At 38.2% G+C, this 20,371-nt stretch overlaps 1 long non-coding RNA gene across 2 annotated transcripts in view; it reads left to right on the forward strand.

The window, feature by feature from the left end:
- The window catches only part of LOC119242560 (uncharacterized), a 226,946-nt gene that overhangs the window by 122,354 nt on the left and 84,221 nt on the right, over nt 1–20,371 (forward strand). Inside the window, exon 5 of one of the 2 annotated variants that reach the window (XR_008550715.1) lies at nt 7,239–7,571. The exons of the other annotated variant lie outside the window; for it this stretch is intronic. This is a non-coding gene — a long non-coding RNA (uncharacterized LOC119242560). Of the gene's footprint in view, nt 1–7,238; nt 7,572–20,371 lie in introns of those variants that run through there. 2 annotated transcript variants of the gene reach the window in all.

Consider the following 20,371-nt stretch of genomic DNA (forward strand, 5'->3'; position numbering starts at 1 on the left):
CTGGCAGCCCGGGCTGTGTGCGAGTCTCCCGGGGTCTTTGTTCTTCTCTAATGGCGCCCGGAGCCGTTCGCTCACCTCCGCGGCGAATCCTGCAGGGTTCGCCTCAGCTCCCGTTCACGGGGTGTGGTGGCTGCAATAGTTCCTTTCCACTCACAGTCCCGCTTGCTGCGTCGTTTGTTCTTGTGGGTCGTTTTAGTGTGTTGTTTCCCTCCTCTCTGCGGGTCGGAGAGTGCCGCCTCTGCGGGCGGGGGAGGGGAGCAGGGTTCTGCGCTTCCCTCCCTTCTAGTCCTCTTTTATGGCCACTTTCTTCTTCGGGTAGTTTGCTGGAGTCACCTGTTTATCTTCCGTGTCCCACTTCTCACTGGGACCTGCCACTTTTCCTCCCTATTAACTTTTTTTAATGGGAGATCTTACTCGCAGCGTCTCCTCGCCGCCATGTTGCTCCGCCCCTCTCTACAGTCCCATTCTTAAGGGATTCAACATATGGATTTGGGAAGGACACAATTCAGTCACAACAGTGGGCCTGCAGCTCAGCATTTTCCTTTTATAGCTCCCACTTTTCTAAAAGAAACCATAAATACCTAGCAGCCCTTTAAGTATAGGTCTGTGTTCTTAGAGAAGGCTCCTGGTCACCTCCAGGTCACTTCCTAGAGAAGCACAGGGAATCAGTACCTTGAGGCCCCTCTCTTTAACCTGTTTGTATCTCAAAGCAGGTGGTGTGGTGCAGAGAATGGACTTACCAGCCCTTCTTTAGACTCCAGGTTCCCATCTATAACAGGAGGGCAGTAATATCTACTGGAGGGTCAAGATCAGCTACATAATTTTCAGCTCCAGTGCACAATGGACTTGGAGTCCTGGCCTTGGGGAGAATATTAATGCCCAAGAGATGGTTAGGTCTGTGCCGGATCATGTGCAGTTCCTGAATTAGGCATGGGGAGAAGCCACCAGCCAGATATCCCAGTTGGCACTAAGGTACTGCCAGCTACCACCTTGCCCTGTGAAGGGGGTGGACATTGCAAGGTGTACAAGCCTGCTCCTGACTCTCCCCACACTGAGGGCTAAGATCCTGTGCAGAGAGGTGTGCTGGTAATGAGATAGGAGACAGTCTGCGAGCCAAAGGTTTAGGCTCCAGGGTTTCCAGCACATGTTCCATTGTCTTATTAGACTTCAGCTACAAATTCAAAGATGAAATTATTAAAAATTTTAAGATGACAACTGCATTAAGCCCCAAGTTCAAGGTCATTCTGAACAGTGTTCTGTGTGAGTGTACAGACCATGAAACCACCATGCTCACTGATAAACAGCCTAAGAAAGCCTTACTTGATAGAGCCTGATACACTGTATGAATTTAGGAAAAGAATTTGTTCTCCATTCCCATTCATTACAGGAAGCTTAAAATCACTCTGGCATTATTCCCTTAATTAATTTAATAGCTCCCTTAATTAATTATTAATAATTCCCACAATTCCCTCAAAGAACTTAGTCATGTATCAAGGATGCGTATCACAGAACTGAAATAAGATAAAACAAAAACAAAACAGAAAAAGACTGGGAGAGATACCTGTTTATTTTTTTTTAAAGATTTATTTATTTATTTATACAAGCACTGGGTACAGTCAGAAGCGCCAGAGGGTGAGAGAATTCACCAGAGTCAGAGTGGAGAGCAGAGCAAGCAGACTGACGAAGTACACTGCTGAGGGGAGCAGAAGGCGACAGGAGAGATCTGCGCGCCATGTGGGACCCTCCTCCGGTGGCTGGGGCGCAGCCGGGGATCGAAACGGTGCTGCTGAGGCTGCGGGCAGCTTTGCAACCCAACGCTCAACCGCTACGCCACCGGGGAGGCCCAAGAGATACCTGTTTAAAAAAAAAAAAAAATCATGCCGGGCCTCCCCTGGTGGCGCAGTGGTTGAGCACTGGGCTGCGAAGTTGCCCGCAGCCTCTGCAGCATCGTTTAGATCCCAAGCTACCGGCAAGGGTCCCACATGGCGCGACAGACCTCTCCTGCTGTACCCACTGCTCCCCTCAGCAGTGTATTTCGTCAGTCTGCCTGTTCTGCTCCCCGATATGGCTCTGGTGAATTCTCTCACCCTCCTGTGCTTCTGACTGTACCCAGTGCTTGTATAAATAAATAAATAAATCTTAAAAAAAAAAAATGCATCTCCCCTTATTTGAAAAAAAAAAAAAATCATGCCCTCCCATCTTTCCCAGCCCAATTTAATTCTGCTTACTTTATGACGCATTTGCTGTCTTAAAGACGCAATAGCCTATCTCTTTGGGTAGAAGTTCTCCAGGAACTTTGCTTATTCTTGCATTAAACTCTGACTTAAGTCTAACCCAGGCATGTGTCTATACAATACATCAGAAAGCCCTGGGAGACAAATCTCATGTGACTGTGTGTCCTTTATAATACCTAGTAGTACGTAGAAAATAAGTTGGAGGTCAAATTAAGTTCAATGAAATTGAAATGGATTCAATTTATTCTAAGTAAGCACTTTCCTATTTTCTGAGTTTCTCTTCCCCAAATTTAGTTGTACATTTTTAAGTAACATTAAATGATTTAAAGTAAATAAAGGAATAAACCAAATTATAGCTCCTATTTGAGGTCTTAGGGAGAAATTTCTAGTCCACAAAAGAAAAAAAAATCTTATCAAATCGTAATTAGCTAGATTAATAAATATATAAATCAAACCGCATAAATCCAAGACATTGACTGATATTTAAATGCAAAAGATAAGGCTTCCATTAAGCTACTCCCTAGGAAAGAAATATTTATTCTAGCATACATGTAATATTCTAAAAGAAAAATGCATGCACACAGACTTGAAGAGAACCCAGAAATATGAAAATGGGTTGATGTGCCAGGATAACGGGTTTGTGGAGAAATTATCCCTATTGTTTTCTCTAAAGCAAAGTGCTTCCACTCCTACTGCTACTTACTATAGTCCTTAGGTAGTTTTTTTTTTTTTTTTTTAAGAATACTGGCCCCAAGGGAAAGATTAGGCTTTCACTAATCAAAATTATTGGCATTTGAAAAATAAACAGAAAAATAACACAAAAATAGAATTTCTCTAGTAACAGAACTCATAATACTAATTAAAACTAACTTATAAGTCAAAACTTATTAACTTACAAGATTAGAAGAGCTTCTTGTTACTTTCTTTTTTTTTTTTTTTTTTTTTTTTTATAGAGGCATGCTTTATTTGTTTTTGCTGGTTTGTTTGTTTGTTTGTTTTGTTTATACATGCACTGGGTACAGTCAGAAGCGCGGGAGGGTGAGAGAATTCACCAGAGCCAGAGTGGGGAGCAGAGCAGGCAGAAGGACCGAAGCACACTGCTGAGGGGAGCAGCGGGCGGCAGGAGAGGTCTGCGCGCCATGTGGGACCCTCCTCTGGTGGCCGGGGAGCAGCCGGGGATCGAACCGGCGCCGCAGAGGCCGCGCGCAGCTTCGCAACCCAGCGCTCAACCGCTGCGCCACCGGGGAGGCCCCTCTTGTTACTTTCTTAAGAGGTATGGTGGACATTTGTACCTTTTTAAAAATACACCTTTGGCATTTTGAATCCCATTTATTACCCCCATGTAACAGGAGTTGGATTTTCATGGATTGAGCTCAAGTTTATCTCCTGCCAAAAGAGTATAAACTGCCAATTGTGATGTTCTTTAAATGTGAGATTGGACATCATATCAGGAACACTTCTTTTAAAGTTGTTTTGGAAGATTTTGTTTAGGCAAAGGCCAGGCGTTTGTAAATATCCTTGAAATAATTTATCACACATAAGCTTACTTTATTTTTTCAGTCACTGTGCTTAGTAGAAGTAGGATTTCTTATAAGCCAAAATGTTCCTTATAGTTTGAGACTCCTTTGGCTTGTATTAGCTTGTGGTCTCTTCTCCCATGAAGTTTTGGCAACCCTCACTTAAAAAAAAAAATCTCACAAGAAACCCACATCTGGATTCAATTGATTGGACTTTAACCAACCTTCATAGCAATATGCAAATAGTCGTCCTTATGGGTATACTTCATGCTGATAAAACTGAGGTGTCTTATTCTCAGAGCCCCAAACTTCTATCTTATTTCCTTCCTTCCTCTGATAACACAATCTTTCAAATAGACAGATGTCTTCATCCAGGATGCATCTCAAATGCCTGCCAATATTGCCAAAACACATTAATGCTGTACTGCATAACATAAACCAAGTAGATATGAAATTCCATCAACAAATTCACTTCATTGTGAGATAAACTGACTTGCTCCAACCGCTTCCATTCACAGATGAAAAGCAAATTCAGAACACGAACACAACTCTCTCCATTTATCTATTTTCCTCACTTAATTTCTCTCACTTTCATATGTCTCTCTACCTTCCATTCTCCCACCTGTCCAGAACATCAAAAAGTTTGCTTGTTTTTTATATCTAGAGGTTTTTAATTTCTTCCCTTCTTTTTAACTCTTCGTTGCTTTCTGTATTTTGCTTTAAAGATTTCCTTATTTTTCATGATCGCTTTTAAGATGTCTAAACCATAGAGATTGTTTTAAGACTTGGAAACTGATTCAAGATACCCAAAAAAGGTAAAATAAAAATTTTGGCATGCTAAACTTTCCAGAATACCTAGTAGTCTGAGTTTCTTAAAATCTGGAGTCAGATGCTTGTAATTGTAAACTTGAGAACTTGAGGACAGCTGGTCAGCATGATTGTATATCCTTAATTTCAGTTCTAAATATGAAATAATATGCCTACAAAAATATTCCTGTTGATGGTCTCTGCTCATCCGTTTGAAAATTCAAACTCAGATATATCATTCTATTAGTTTTCTGACATCCCCACCCCCACACCCCCAATTCCAGTTCCATATGAATTTAACACAGGTGCAGATTTGGACTTAACATAAGGGAGCAATTTTCTGATTCATTTGTGTAAGACCCTGAGGGAAAGAGAGAACAAGATGTACCAAGGTAATATTGCATTGTTAAAAAATTAACTTAACTTGTTTTTTTACTGAGGCAAGAATACCCATATGCAAAAGCTTAGATACATAAACCAGGCCTCGCATATTATACAATTCTCATCTTAGTCACGATTTGATAGCATTTTTAAAAACACATTCTTAAGAAAATGATTTTAAAGGCATGTAGGTATACAGATGACTATTTTTTATTTTGTTGGGCTGGGGGAGGATCAGTTCACATTGTTTCAGTTCTATTGGGGGCAGGGATGCAACAGTAAAAATAGAGTGATCATTCCCCCCAGGCACATTGCACTGCAAAATCCTCTCTTGTTCTAAGAGGAAATGGCATGTTGGAACACATTTTTTATTATTATTTATAAAAATTCTTGGGTTTTATTAGCTCAGGGTTTGGTGAGTCTTCTAACTGAAATGTACAGTTATTCAGTGCCTAGCAGCGGAATGGAGAGAGAGACTAATTAGCATAGTTCTTACATCACCACTGGAAATTCTTTATCTGCCCTCAGGATCCACATTGCTGTGTCTGTTCCACACTGTTAAATATGACAAGGTCAGTAACCCTGTTTTCGTAACAATGAATGCTAACAAACTGGAGCCTCGCACACATTGTCATTGTTTAGCAGGGTCAACTGAGTTAACTGAGCGCATTAAGCATATACAGTACAGAGAAGACCCCATCAACAGTCAAATATACAATGTTATATATTAGCATAAGTAATGGAGCAACAGATGGCTCAGCTGTTAGCAAGTCAAATTCACCCAAAGATTCTGCATTGGCAATTGAGTGGTAAGAATTTATACCATGGATTCTAATTTCACCTCCGTTTCTTCCTCTCTAAAGTCTCAGTGTCCACAATAATAGAATGAGAAGTCAGGCTAGATGACATGGAAAGTGCATTTATGCCCACAAGTCTATGGTACTAAGGCAGACCACAGGATACATATGTTGCCAGTATCATATATGTCCAGATAAAAACTTGTACATGTTTATAGCAACATTATTCACGGTAGTCCCAAAATGGAAACACCCCAAACTGATGGACAAAATGTAACATAACCATACAATGGAATATTACTCAGCCTTAAAAAGAAATAAAGTACCAGGACATGCAACTATATGAGTGAACCCTGAAATTAGTATACCACGCAAAAGGAGTCCATTGCAGAAGACCACATGATATGATAGTATTCATGTGAAATGTACAGGACAGTTATATCTATGGAGATAAAAAGAAGAATGGGGACCTCCCTGGTGGCGCAAGGGGTTAAGCACCACACTATAAAGCAATCTGCAGCCTCTGCAGCATGAGTTCGATTCCCGGCCAGCCAGGTAGCTACCCACATGGTGAGGCAGACCCCTCCTATCTCACCCGCTGCTCTCCAAGGCAGTGTATTTTGCTCAGTCTTCCTGTTCTGTTCCCCACTCTGTCTCTGGTGAATCCTCTCACCCCCTGCATCTCTGACCTTTACCCCTGCTCTTGCATGCATAAATAAATCTTAAAAAAAAAAAAAAGAAGAAGAATGGTTGCCTAGGTCTAGAATGGTGATGGGAAGTCCTGGAGGGCAAGTGGGAATGGCTGTTGATGAGCATGGGATTTCTTTTTGGAATAATGAAAATTTTAAATGCTTGTGTTGATGGCTATACAATTTTGTGAGTATACATTAAAACCACTGTTTTGTAAACTAAATGGGCGAATTGTATTGTATATGAATTCTAGCTAAATAAAACTATTACATTTTATTTTTTTTACATCATTGTTCATTTTTTAATTTTTTTATGTTTTTATAATTTTTACATCATTTTTCATTTTTGCACAATGTATGCATTTTAATCTTGGTTATAGACCCTATACAATTCCCACCCCACCTTGTTTTGATCCTACTCCCTCCTACTCACCCTGTAGTGGGTCTCTGGTTTATAGTTGCTTGTTGATTTTGATTTTTTTCTTTATTATAATTAGTCTTTTTCCTGGTGCCTTATTTAGGTTTTTTAAATTCCTGCTATGAGTGAGACCATCTGGTATTTTTCCTTTTCTTCTAGCTTATTTCACTGAGCATGATCCCTTCCAGCTCCATCCATGTTGTTGCAAATTGCATGAGTTTATCTTTTTTGATTGCTGAGTAGTACTCCATTGTGTATATGTACCACATCTTCTTGATCCAGTCATCTATTTTTGGGCATTTGGGTTGGTTCCATAGCATAGCTATTGTAAATAGTGCTGCTATAAACATAGGGGTGCAGGTGCCCTTTTGAATTAATGATTCTGTGTCCTTCAGATAAATACCTAGGAGTGGAATTGCTGGATCGTGTGGAAGCTCCAACTCTAGCAGGTTGAGGAATCTACACAGAGGTTTCCATAGTGATTGGACCAGTTTGCACTCCTGATGAGACTCAAGAAAAACAAAGAAAATAATCTAGTCAAAAAATGGGCAGAAGAGCTAAAAAGAAACTTCTCCAAAGAAGAAATGCAAATGGCCAACAGGCATATGAAAAAATGTACAACATCACTTGTAATCAGGGAAATGCAAATCAAAACTACCATGAGATACCATCTTACACCAGTGAGAATGGCACATATTAAAAAAAACTAGCAACAACAAATGTTGGCAAGGATGTGAAGAAAAAACTATTACATTTTAAATGCACATTTTAAAATGTATGTTTTAAAAAATGTGCTTCCAGTATAGTTTCATACGGTATGAATACAATGGAAATTTAATATAGTACATTTTGTACTGAGTTTCTATTTGTATTCCTTTGGCATTTGGCAGACAGGTAAATAAAACTGAATTCCAGTAGGTCTGGTTACCTCAGATGGCATGTGGAGGGGAAATCTGTGCAAGTTGGATAAAGTTATGAGTGACGTGTTCCTTAGGCCTTGTAACATCAGGAACACTATAATATATCTACTTATCACTTTTCTGAGAAACTCTGTTTAGATTTCCAACAGGAGCTTATGACTCTTTATAATTCCAGTGCAATAAATATTATTTAGTTTATTTTTCCAGTTTGAGAAATGGTGTCATTTCCAATTAAGTCAATGTTAAGATTATTTAAAAACTTGACCATCAATAACTTTTTCATTTATGTTAAAATTTACTTTTTTTGTCAACAGACACACAAAAAACAATTCATAAATATCAAATAAATACTAATGCAGGGTGAAACTATGACAATTGCCTAGAAAGAAGAAAACCCAATATTCTATAAACATGGAACAAGTTTCTTTTGGTGGAAGGAGGGGAAACAAGGATAAAAGAAAAAAGTGTCTAATGGAAAAGTACTATAAAGTATTGAAGATTGGCATATAAATAAGGCAAAAAGTATGAAGGAAGAAGTGTTGCTTTTAAATCCATTTTAGTATAAATACACATCTTAGAAAACAATTTATTTTTAATGCAAATTGTTCTAATGTTATAGTACAAATTTCCTTTACATATCATATTGGTTAAACTACATCTTTTCAACCTTAATTTTTTATATTAAATTGTAATGTTTGTAATGGGTTTTTTAAATGCTTGATGCAGTGTTATTATTCTGCAGCAAAACATTTCTCAGACGTGCAACGTTATTTTAAAATAAATCCCTCAAGATGAACATAGTTGTTCGAGTCCCTTGAAATTTATGTCATTTAAGAATAGACTTGTGTTTTTTTAGCGCAGGAGCTCTTCAAGGGAATTTTTGGCTGCTGATGCAAACGTTAGTAAGCAATGCACTTGTTTGGTTAAGACTTTTAGCCTTGACCTCTGGCTTGAAACCCTTGTCCTTTATTAATCACGTGTTTCCTGAATCAAAGAGAATATTTTTGGAGGGGGAAAATTGTTCTGGGACTGACGGAGTGTTATATACCAAACAGACATGCCCAGATGACAAATAACCCCTGCATGATAGCCAGGGTTCATCCAGCTGGTCGGCCCCATATTTTGTGATTGATGGTGTTGATGTTCTAAATAGGCCTAAGATGTGCCAAGTATAAGAGCCATAACAAAGTCCTTCAGATTTATACTGTAGATAGAAGGAGGAAGCGAGAAGGCATGTTCCCAGCACATGGCAATTCTAAGAATGGTGTCATGATTACAAATAACCTTGTAGGATTTGTCTGGTTTCTTTCGAAGTTAAACAAAAACTATTTTCTGGTCAGGAATGAATAGGGTCACACAGGGTCTGTCTGAACCTTACGATTACTGAAATGTTTCTCTGTAACTGGACACCTTCTGAAGCTAGAATAACATTGGAATCCATCGTAGGAATCAATACACTGATTTTCCCTTTGCGTTTTGAGGCTTCTAAGAAAGTAAGTATGGTTCTTTGCTTTAGAAAAGAAAATGACATCATGACATATATTAAAGCTATTACATGTTCCAAGTTAAAAAAAAAAAAAACCTTAAAGATTATTTAAACTAACCCTACTACCCTACTCTCTTTGCATTTTAGAAAGTGGCATGGTTTTTTAATAAAGGAGAGTCACAAGAACTTGTATATGAGCTTTTAAAGAAGAGTGATAATGATAGCTCTTATAATTTTCAAGAGGATATGAAATATAACTCATAGACATAGGAAGCTGTTACTCTTAGTTTGTGAGACTTTTGTTAGTTCATATTCTTATGTTTATGTAGCAATTATTTTTGTGAACTTTTCACAGCACAGGAAGCAAACTCTGGTAAACTAACCCTCATCCCTCATCTCCTCTATAAAATTGCATTTACTAAATTGATTCCATTGGGTGCTTTAAGGTACAATACTAGGAAAGTTTATGTAAACATATTGTTCAGGATAATTTCTATATAGATATTTTGAGAAACCTCTTCCTTATCTTAATATGGAAATAGTTGTCTTTCTCTGAGACAGTATATTTACATTTATCATAAGGACTCTGAGGTATGCATGACTAAGGACATTTCCTTATTTGCATTGACCATTAGAAAGTGTTGGACCTCATTTGAAGCTCACCTTTAATAGTAAAATAAAGCTTCACAGTGTATGTTTTCATTTCTAGTTCACTCCTGGATCCATTAGTTACTATAATATCTTTTCTTTTCACTGTGGGTTTCTCACTTAATTGTTTATCTTGCTGTATCTATCTTTGTGAGTCTCAAGTTTTCTGGAAACAAAAGAAAATGATTAATTAACAGTGTTTTAGTTCCTATAAAAACACATCACCTTTAACAAAATTTAGAAGACTTTATAAGTAGAAATACTAACAAAATACAAAGTTTGTTGAATAGACATAAATAACACAATGGCTAAATATGACAGAATATTTAAGGTCAGTATTGTAATCAGATACCCCTTATGTTGTCATCATCAATGTGAAATTCTACCTCCTACTAGACTGTGGCTTTACCAACCAGGGAAGCCAGTTAGATTCTGGCTAATCTTTATAATAGTAAAGATATTATAAATATGTATGACTATCTAGAAACTAAAAGTTGATAGTGTACACAAATGAAGGAAATCAAATCATGAGGTTATTACTTTTTAAATTTTTTATGTAGAAGAACTAGTGTGTAGGTTAGAGGTACGGGGGGTGAGAGGATGTGGGGAGCAGAACAGGCAGATCTACTGAAATACACAGCAGGCAAAACAGGAAAAGTCTGCTGTCCCATGTGGGTTAGCTTCCTGGCTGGGGATGGAACTCAGGCCCTAGTGGTGATAGCGATGAAACTTAACCCCTAGGCCACCAAGGAGGCCCCCATTTATTATATTTTTGTGAATCTATATTAATAATGCTTATAATAATAGTAGCAAAAATGTTACAGAAAGCTTTTTTAGTGAAGCTAAAAAATTGTCCAGCTCTGAAAACAATACTCAGAAGATACATGTATAATTACCTAATTTGCCAAGATCCGACTTGCTAATAGAATAATTTAAAAACTCTTTAAACACACAAGTTATGGGACAGCCTCTCATGGAAAACATCCAGAGTTTTAACAATAATATACTCCTTATGGCTTAAAGAAACAAAAGTGAAATCTTCCTCTCTATTGTAGTTTTGGAAAAAATATAATGTTACAACATTCTCTTTGGTTTTGTTTTCCACTTTTGGCACATCACTGTTTCTGTCATTATTGTGGTTGTTATGTTGAAAAGTGCTTTATATTTGCCCATTAGACTACAGTGAGGCTTTTCATGTGTGGGAAATTTTTAGTTGCCTGTATCTAGTTTACAAATACATAAACTAAGGCACACATTTAAATAGTGACTATGGCACATTGAATAGTGTGACTATGGCACCCATTAAATAGTGACTATGGCACATAGCCAAGAATGAAGTGTGAGATCACCTGACTCAGGATGATTCACTGTGACCACAGCCCATGTCTCCTGAAAGGTGTGGCCAGTGATGGTCAATTAGACCTAGCCATGTAAATACATAAAGATGTGACCATCATGAAGAATTCTGCTGCAATGCAACTGGAGACATTTTAAATCTCTACATTATCTTCAGATGAATGTTGATACAGCAAAAAGTGAAAATAAAGACCCAACGAAGACCACGCTGTCCTCCCATTGGCAAAAGTATGAGTTTAGTCACAGTTTGTTGCAGTATAGTGCAGAGCTTTTTCTACCTCTACATATTAGAATTTTGACAGCTATAATCAGAGTGTTAGTTCAGATATTTATTTTCAGCAAAGATAATTCATTATGAAGACAATCGATGTGCCTGTTTTAAGGAATGAGAAGTATACAGTAGTAAGTGCATATACATGTTACTATGGATATTATTTGCAAATGCCTTTACTTCCAACAAGATTCTGATTATCCCAGTTTACCTCTCCACTGAGGAAGTGATAAAACTCTTAGCTAAGTTGTGGCTAAGGAGATGCTCTGAGATCTGAATTCTCTTTTCCTCTGAGTTCTGCTCATCTCTTAAGTCAGCATGTTTGTGATGGTTGCTGGATTTACTCAGTCACTGATGTTGCAGTTGCTCCAAGTTCCCTTGTAACAGGGATTAGCTATTAATAGCATTCTTAAGGAAGTTTGCCCTTTTTTCCCCAACTTCCTCAGAGTAATTCTGTCCTGATTACATAACAGGCTGGGAATGCCTGCTTTCTCTATTTGTTGCCCTACGTTTGCTCTAAACACTGTTATAATCATTCCTCTGTGTTCTCCCTCTGAAAAATAGAAGAGCTTCTATTTTGTACCTAGTAAAGGGACAAGTGGATTATAGAACAAAATTAAACTCCAAAAATACATGTCATGATTCTACCCTGCTATCATTTTAAATAAACACAACATCGTGATATATCATCTTTAACCATATTGCATATGTAGGGACCAGCTATTAGAGGACTCATCACGTTCCAGATTAGATTCTATTTTGCCTCATGGTGAGTCTTTCGTTCAACTTACTTTCCATGTTGCTGTTTCCTTTGCACTAAACCTCCGCCCACTTACTGTTTCATCAAGGCACCTATGAAGTCGCAGTCCTTTTCTTCTTACCATTCCCTGGGGCACCCTCCTCTATTCCTTCCTCTTTAAGCTTTTATTTGTTTTCACTTCCAATTACAGTGATTGTGCAGTTTCCCTAAGCACTTTACTCAGAGGCTCTCTACAACTATTCCAAAGGGCCTAAACTTCTGTCTGTCAAAAATGGTTAATACATGAGTATTAACGTCCCTTTTTTTTATATAGTAATTGAGAGGTTGCCTGCTGTGCACAAGACTCTGTTCTGCTAGCCTGGAACCAGACTGGACACAGCATTTGCCAACCGCCTGCCGGGAGCGATAGCACACTGAGACAGAAGGTGAACTCCGTCACCCAACAGACATTTGCCAGGGTCTGATTTCTGTGATTCAGGCATGTACCTTTTAAAGGCTCTTCATCCAACTGCAAATCTTCCCTTCACTCATCCACTTGTTTGGACTCAGAAGATAGCACTTGGCACAAAGAGACACATTCCCTAATAACGTTTTATTCTTTTCTGTCAACCACCCTCTCTTTAATTCCCTGCATGTGGTGAGCTTCCTCCAAGTCCCCTGACTACATACCCTGAGCCCATATCCTTGAATCTTTGTGTCCCTTTTCACCATTACCACTCCAGAGAGATTTTCTTTGTAATCTTGGTCAGCTGTACAGATTCATCCTTTGTAATGGTCTGTATTAATATCCTTTCCTTTCTATAGCTTCCTGTAGGGTTTTCAAAACCTTTTGATTTTTAGCTTTTCTTTCGTGATTTTCTTATGGCTCCATTTTGCACTTGTTTAGATACTTCCAATCTGATTGACACATCTGTCAAGATCAATTTTTTGATGCACTTTCTGCTCAGTTTCTGGGATTCATTTTAGCACTTTCACTGTGCTGTATTCATCTTCCCTGACTTTCCCAACAATCAAGGTATGGCAATTGATCAGTGCCGCTGGTTGGTATGGTTTTCCCAGCCATCATAGGACTTGAGAACTCTTGCAAAAGTCTAAGAGTTTTACATTTGAACTTAATAGCTTTAATGAATTTTCCAGGGTTTCTCTTCTCTACAGTGAATAAACTACTCAGGTTCTTTAAAGGAAAAACTCAATATCATATCAGTTTCCATGATTTTTTTTTTTTAAGATACATTTATTTATTTATACAAGCACTGGGTACAGTCAGAAGTGCGGGAGGGTGAGAGAATTCACCAGAGCCAGAGCAGGGAACAGAATAGGCAGACTGACGAAATACACTGCTGAGGGGAGCAGCGGGCACGGTAGGAGAGGTCTGCACGCCATGTGGGACCCTCCCTGGTGGCCGGGGATCAAACCGGCGCTGAGGAGGCTGCGGGCAGCTTGGCAGCCCAGCGCTCAACTGCTGCTCCACCATGGGAGGCCCCATGATGGTTTTTAACCTTTTTTTTTTTATATTGGTTTGTATTTATGTGTCAATACTCTTAGCTCCAGTTTTAAGTAGCCTACTCTCTATGCCTCTTTCTAAGATAGTAAATCAGTCACATTGATGTTCAGTTTGAATTTCTCCTTCCTCCAAACTATAGTTTTTTGTCAGCATAATTCATTTCAATAGGTAATTTAGGCCTGAGTCAAAAACCTAGTGTCCTTCATCTCGTATGTGCTCAAAAATCCAATACTAAATGTGTAGTTTCTAATTTTGCTAATTCAGTTAGAAAACTGCTTTTTTTTTTTTTAGTCTCTAGAAGATAATTGTTTTGAAATATCTCATGTTTTGTGACTTTCCTAAAATTTAAGCCCAGTTCTAACTAATGAGGGTAATTGGAATATCTATTTAACATTCTTGTATGTATTTTATAGACTGTCATTATGTCTCATTTCAGGGTTTTTTTTTCCCTCTCAAGTGAATATGCTCGTCATTCTGCACCTTTTTTCCAGAGACTTACCTAAACAATACAAACCCTTTATCACATTTCTATGCTTTTCTGAATTCTCTCCAATTTACTTGCATTTAAAAAACTCTTTCTGAAAGATAAACAGCTGGGACTACATCAAATTAAAGAGCTTCTGCACAGCAAAAGAGACAATAACAAAAACAAAGAGAAACCCCACCAACTGGGAGAACATTTTTGCACCCAACACTAATGATAAAGGACTGATCACAAAAATCCGCAAAGAGCTGATGAGACTCAGCAACAACAAAGAAAATAATCCAGTCAAAAAATGGGCAGAAGAGCTAAAAAGAAACTTCTCTGAAGAGGAAATGCAAATGGCCAACAGACATATGAAAAAATGTTCAACATCACTTGTTATCAGGGAAATGCAAATCAAAACTACCATGAGATACCATCTCACACCAGTGAGAATGGCACATATTAAAAAAACTAGCAACAACAAATGTTGGCGAGGGTGTGGAGAAAAAGGAACTCTTGTGCACTGTTGGTGGGAGTGCAAACTAGTCCAACCACTATGGAGAGCTGTGTGGAGATTTCTGGACCTACTAAACATAGAGCTTCCATATGATCCAGCAATTCCACTCCTAGGTATTTACCCAAAGGACACAGAAACATCAATTCCAAAGAGCACCTGCACCCCTATGTTTATAGCAGCACTGTTTACAATAGCTAAGCTTTGGAAACAACCCAAATGCCCAAAAATAGATGACTGGATCAAGAAGATGTGGTACATATATACCATGGAATATTACTCAGCATTCAAAAAAGATAAACACATGCAATTTGCAGCAACATGGATGGCGCTGGAAGGGATCATGCTCAGCGAAATAAGCCAAAAAGAAAAAGAAAAATACCGGATGGTCTCACTCATAGCAGGAATCTAGAAAACTTAAATAAGGGACCAGGAAAATGAATAACTATAAGAAAGTGAAAATCAAAATCAACAAAAAACTATGAACCAGAGACACTTTTTGGGGGGTGGGGGGCGGGAGGGGAAGGATTGGGGTCAGAATGGGCATTTGCAAATGTATGGGGGAATATAAAAATAAAATTTATTATTTAAAAAAAAAACAAAAATAAATAAATAAATAAAATTGTTTCTTTATATGCACAGGAAACAGATAAAATTGAGTGAAAATATGGGGGACACAAATATAGGGAAGATTGTACAAGAGAGATAGCTAAATCCAGAAGGAGGAAGGGGTGAGAGAGGAGTAATAACAAAGAGAAGTAAGCACAATGGACTATGGTGATGGACAATGTGTGATTTGATGGCAGGTACCCTGTGATGGTGATACCTGATGGGGAAGATCCTAAATGTACCTCAATTAAAAGAATAAATTAATAATTTAAAAAATACCTAAAAGTAGATTCTAGCTAATGACAGAGAGAAGTTGGAGAATTAAGTAAAATGCATATTCTCTTCTCCAAACTTCCTTATCTATAATAGCCTTATATAAAACATCAGATTTTTTCATGTAACCAAAAAGATAAAGTGTTCTTTTCCTAGCAAGAGAAGATGGCTAAAAGAAGTTATAAAAATTCTTCACAAACAATATAATTATAACATAGTTATAATGATATTAAAATCAATTTGCTTTATGAAACAAACACTGATCTTTCATTTTCACCCAGAAATGGCCATATTCCATGTAAACTTGTAGAATGTAACTGCATGTTTCTACCTTATCGTATTCTGCAATATTGAGAATGTATTGCCTATATCATTTTTGTTATTATATCCACTTATAGTGACATTAAAATTTAAAGTCCCAGTGATGTTGCAGAGATTGTACACTAGAATTCCCATTGGAATTAATGAAGGTGTTGGCATTGATCTGAGTAAATGTAATTAAATCCACACTAAGATGTCACTATACACTTGTCAGAATGGCCAAAATAAAAAATAACAAAGCACCGGATGCTAACAATGATGTGCAGAGACTAGATCTCTCCTGTACTGTTGGTGAAAATGTAGAAGTGGTGAAATGTTCATAGGTACATCCACCCTGTAAAAGCAATTTAGAGGCTTCTTATAGAACTAAATACAAGCTGCCATGCCACCCATCATTTGCACTCTTGGGTAATTACTTATCTCAGAGAAATGAAAACTTGCCACATTCAAAACTTACACAGGAACATTCATAGCAACATTGTTCAAAATATCTAAAAAGTGAAAACAGCCGAGATGTCCTTCAGTGGGTGAATAACTAAACAAATACATGGTACATACAATTCATGAAATAGTACTCAGCCATAGAAAGTAAGAAACCACTGATACACACAACTTCGATGAATCTTCAAGAATTATATTGAATGAAAACAAAGTAAATCCTAGAAGTTACGTATGATTCCATTTATATTACACTCTTGAAAAAACAAAATCATGGAAATAGAAAAAATATTAGTATCTGCCAAGGTTAAGAAAGAAGTAAAAATGGGAGGGAAATGGGTGGAGCACCAAAAGGACAGATTCTTGTGGTGATAGAATGACTGTCCTGTTTCAAATTCAGCATTCTATCATATATTCTATAATTATTTTGTAAGCTGTTTTCATGAAAGACACTAAATAAAGGGTATATGGGATCCCTTTTTATTGTTTCTTAAAACATATATATATATGTATCTGTAATTATGTCAAAATTAAAATTTCAATTTTAAATAACTCTGCCCAGTGAAAGTTGAGAGAATGAACAGACTGGAGACTGGGAAAAAATATTCACAAAACATAGCTGACAAACTTGTGTCCAAAAGATGTAACAAATTCTGAAAATTCAACAGTGGTAAGATGAGGAACTCAGATTTATTTTAATGGGCAAAATGCTTGAATAGTTACATCACCAGAGGAGATATACAAAAAACTTTTTTTTTAATATTTATTTATTTATTTATTTATACAAGCACTAGGTACATTCAGAAGCGCAGAAGGGTGAGAGAATTCACCAGAGCCAGAGCGGGGAGCAGAACAGGCAGACTAACGAAGTACACTGCTGAGGGGAGCAGTGGGCGGCAGGAGAGGTCTGCGCGCCATGTGAAACCCTCGCCGGTGGCCGGGGATTGAACCGGCACTGCAGAGGCTTCGGGCAGCTTCGCAGCCCAGCGCTCAACCTCTGTGCCACCAGGGGAGGCCCTACAAATAACATTTAAACAAGTGAAAAGATGTACAACATCATTACCGATTTCATAGGTACACAAGGAACTGCAATTTAGGAAATGAGGAAGATTCAAATATAAACCTGAATGAAAAAACTATTATGCACCTATTACAATGAATAAAATAAAAAATACTGACAACAGTAGGTATTAACATAGATACAAAGCCACTGAAAGTTTCATTCATTGGTAGTTGGAATATAACATAGTATAGCCCCTCTGGAAGATAGCCTGGCAGTTTCTTATGAAATTAAACAGGTAGTTACTGGAAGAACCAGTTTGTTTATTTTTGTTTTGTTCTGTTTATTTTACATCCTGTTAATTTTTTCACAATATGGGATTTCTCCCCTCAGGTGTGGTCACCATAATTCTCTTACCACCAAAGCACCCACAGTCCTCCACCCATTGTCCTTTGTTCTCTCCTCTACCCTGCTTTACCCCATGCCTCTTCTTCTCGATGCCTCAGATATAGTCATCTTTCAAGGGTCGGTTTTATTTTTTTCTCCCTTTTTTTTACTTATATGTGTATTTTTTTAAGATTTATTTATTTTTATTCATTTATTTATACAAGCACTGGGTACAGTCAGAAACACGGGAGGGTGAGAGAATTCACCAGAGCCAGAGCGGGGAGCAGAGCAGGCAGAAGGACCGAAGTACACTGCTGAGGGGAGCAGCGGGCGGCAGGAGAGGTCTGCGCGCCATGTGGGACCCTCCTCCGGTGGCCAGGGAGCAGCCGGGGATCGAAACGGCACTGCAGAGGCTGCAGGCATCTTCACAACCCAGCGCTCAACCGCTGCGCCACCGGGGAGGCCCTATATGTGTATTTTTTTAAATCATTGTTCCTCTCAAGTGTAATCCCCATAGAATTCCCACCACCAAGTCACCCATGAACCATCACCATAGTCTCTTGTGCTCTTCCTTCCCCTGTTCTGATCCCTCTCCCTCCCTTGCTGAATGTCTCCAAATTATCTTTTGCCTGGTAGTTTTGTTTTTGTTTTGTTTTTTCATGATCTCAAGGTTCGGTTTTTAGAGTTTGTCTTTGTCTGACCCTTTGTTTGGTTTCTCTATATTCAGCATAGTGAAACCAGCTGGCATTTATCTTTCCCCTTCTGGCTTATTTCACATAGCATAATCCCTTCCAGTTATAATCATGTTGCCACAAATAGCATGACCTTGTCTTTTTTGATCACTAAGTAATATTCCATTGTGTATATGTACCATATCTTCTTGAACCACTCATCTGTTCTGGACCATTTAGATTGTTTCCATACCTTAGCTATTGTAAATAGTGCTGCTGTAAATATAGGAGTGCAGGTTTCCTTTCATTATTTGTGTTTTTGTATCCTTTGGGTAGATTCCTAGGAATGGAATCATTGGGTCACATGGAAGATCCACTTTTAGTGTTTTAAGGAAACTACACACTTCTTTTGATAGGGACTGGACTAGTCTACCTTCCTACCAACCATGTAAGACAGCTCCTTTTTCTTCACACCCTCAAGGAGTCATCATTTGTATGATTTGAGCACTTATCTCATAGAAATAAAAGTGTATATGCACTTAAAAAATCTGTACACTAATGTTATAGTAGATTCATAATCACCCCAAACTGGAAGCAACTCTTTGTCCTTTATTAGGTGAATGGCTCTCCTTGAACATACCAGTCCTTTGCACTGGCTATCCCCCCTGCCAATAACCAATAACCAGATGGGTCCCAATAACCAAATGGCTTCCTCCACCTCACTCAACTTTTCATTGAAATGTCATCTCCTGTGTGCAATCCATACGTTCTATTTAAAACATCTTTACCTCCATTCCTCTTTTCTACTTACAGTTTAGTATTTCCTCAGGGAACTTACCATCTTTTAACATAGTGTGTTATTTATTATGTTTACATGCAATTTCTGTCCCCCCCAACACACACACGCACACACATACACGCATGTAAGGACTTTTGCTGGTTTTGATCATTAATGCATCTCCAGTGACTCACACATAGAATGTTATCATGAAATATCTGTGGAATAAAAAAAAAGTGAAGGTGGAGGGAAAGGGGTGAAAGGAGAGAAAAGACTGGAAGAGAACAAATCTAAGAACAAATTCTGCAAAGACCAGTGGAATAGAGCTGTTGTTCAGGGACTCAGAGCACAGGGTAAAAGTATAGTGCTGAGGAACAAAGCAGGAAGTGGGAGTCAGCTTAATGCCATGCTCTTCTTCAAAGTGTTTAAATGACTGAAAAACATGATCATGTTTGTGATCACTTAGCCCCAAAATGGAGAATAAATTTGTTGAGTGCAGTAAGCTAGTAGGGAGATTAATTATGATGTGGTAACTAGTTATTAAAGCAGAATTAATGATCACATGAAATAAGGCTAGCAATATTAACAAAACAGGGGGGCACATTTTGGAAACACCCAGCAGAATACATAGGATTTCTATTATATGTGAGAAAGGTAAGAAAATGTGGATGACCCTCCCATCCCACCTACTCTCTAGAGTCTTGTGCCTCTGGGAAGGAGAGTGTAGTTGAATAGCTTTAATGGAAAAGGATGACTCTGATAGCAGAGTACCTGTAATGTTGTGAACACTCCACTCTTGTGTGTCAGTGTCACCAGAATATCTTTCTTATCCATTTTGCTAATTCCCACTTCTATAAGTTTCAGCCCACAGATCCTGACTCAGCTTATAAGTGTTATGAATACTACACTCAAAGATCTTGGTAACTTATCTGAAAAGGCAAGAAATAGGAACTGATAATGCAATTATTGGATAGTTTATGGAGATGTGGATTGATCCTACTTAAAAAACGGCATTTTCCATATCAGCAGGAGATTTCTGTCCCAGAAATATGTTATTGTAATATAAGTGGCCCACAAAGCTCATACTGTTATAATGAGTTTACACAGGACTCACCAGGGTTATAAA

This window comes from Talpa occidentalis, unplaced genomic scaffold (genome assembly GCF_014898055.3).
Source record: "Talpa occidentalis isolate TD23 unplaced genomic scaffold, MPIMG_talOcc4v2.1, whole genome shotgun sequence".
NCBI lineage: Eukaryota > Metazoa > Chordata > Mammalia > Eulipotyphla > Talpidae > Talpa > Talpa occidentalis.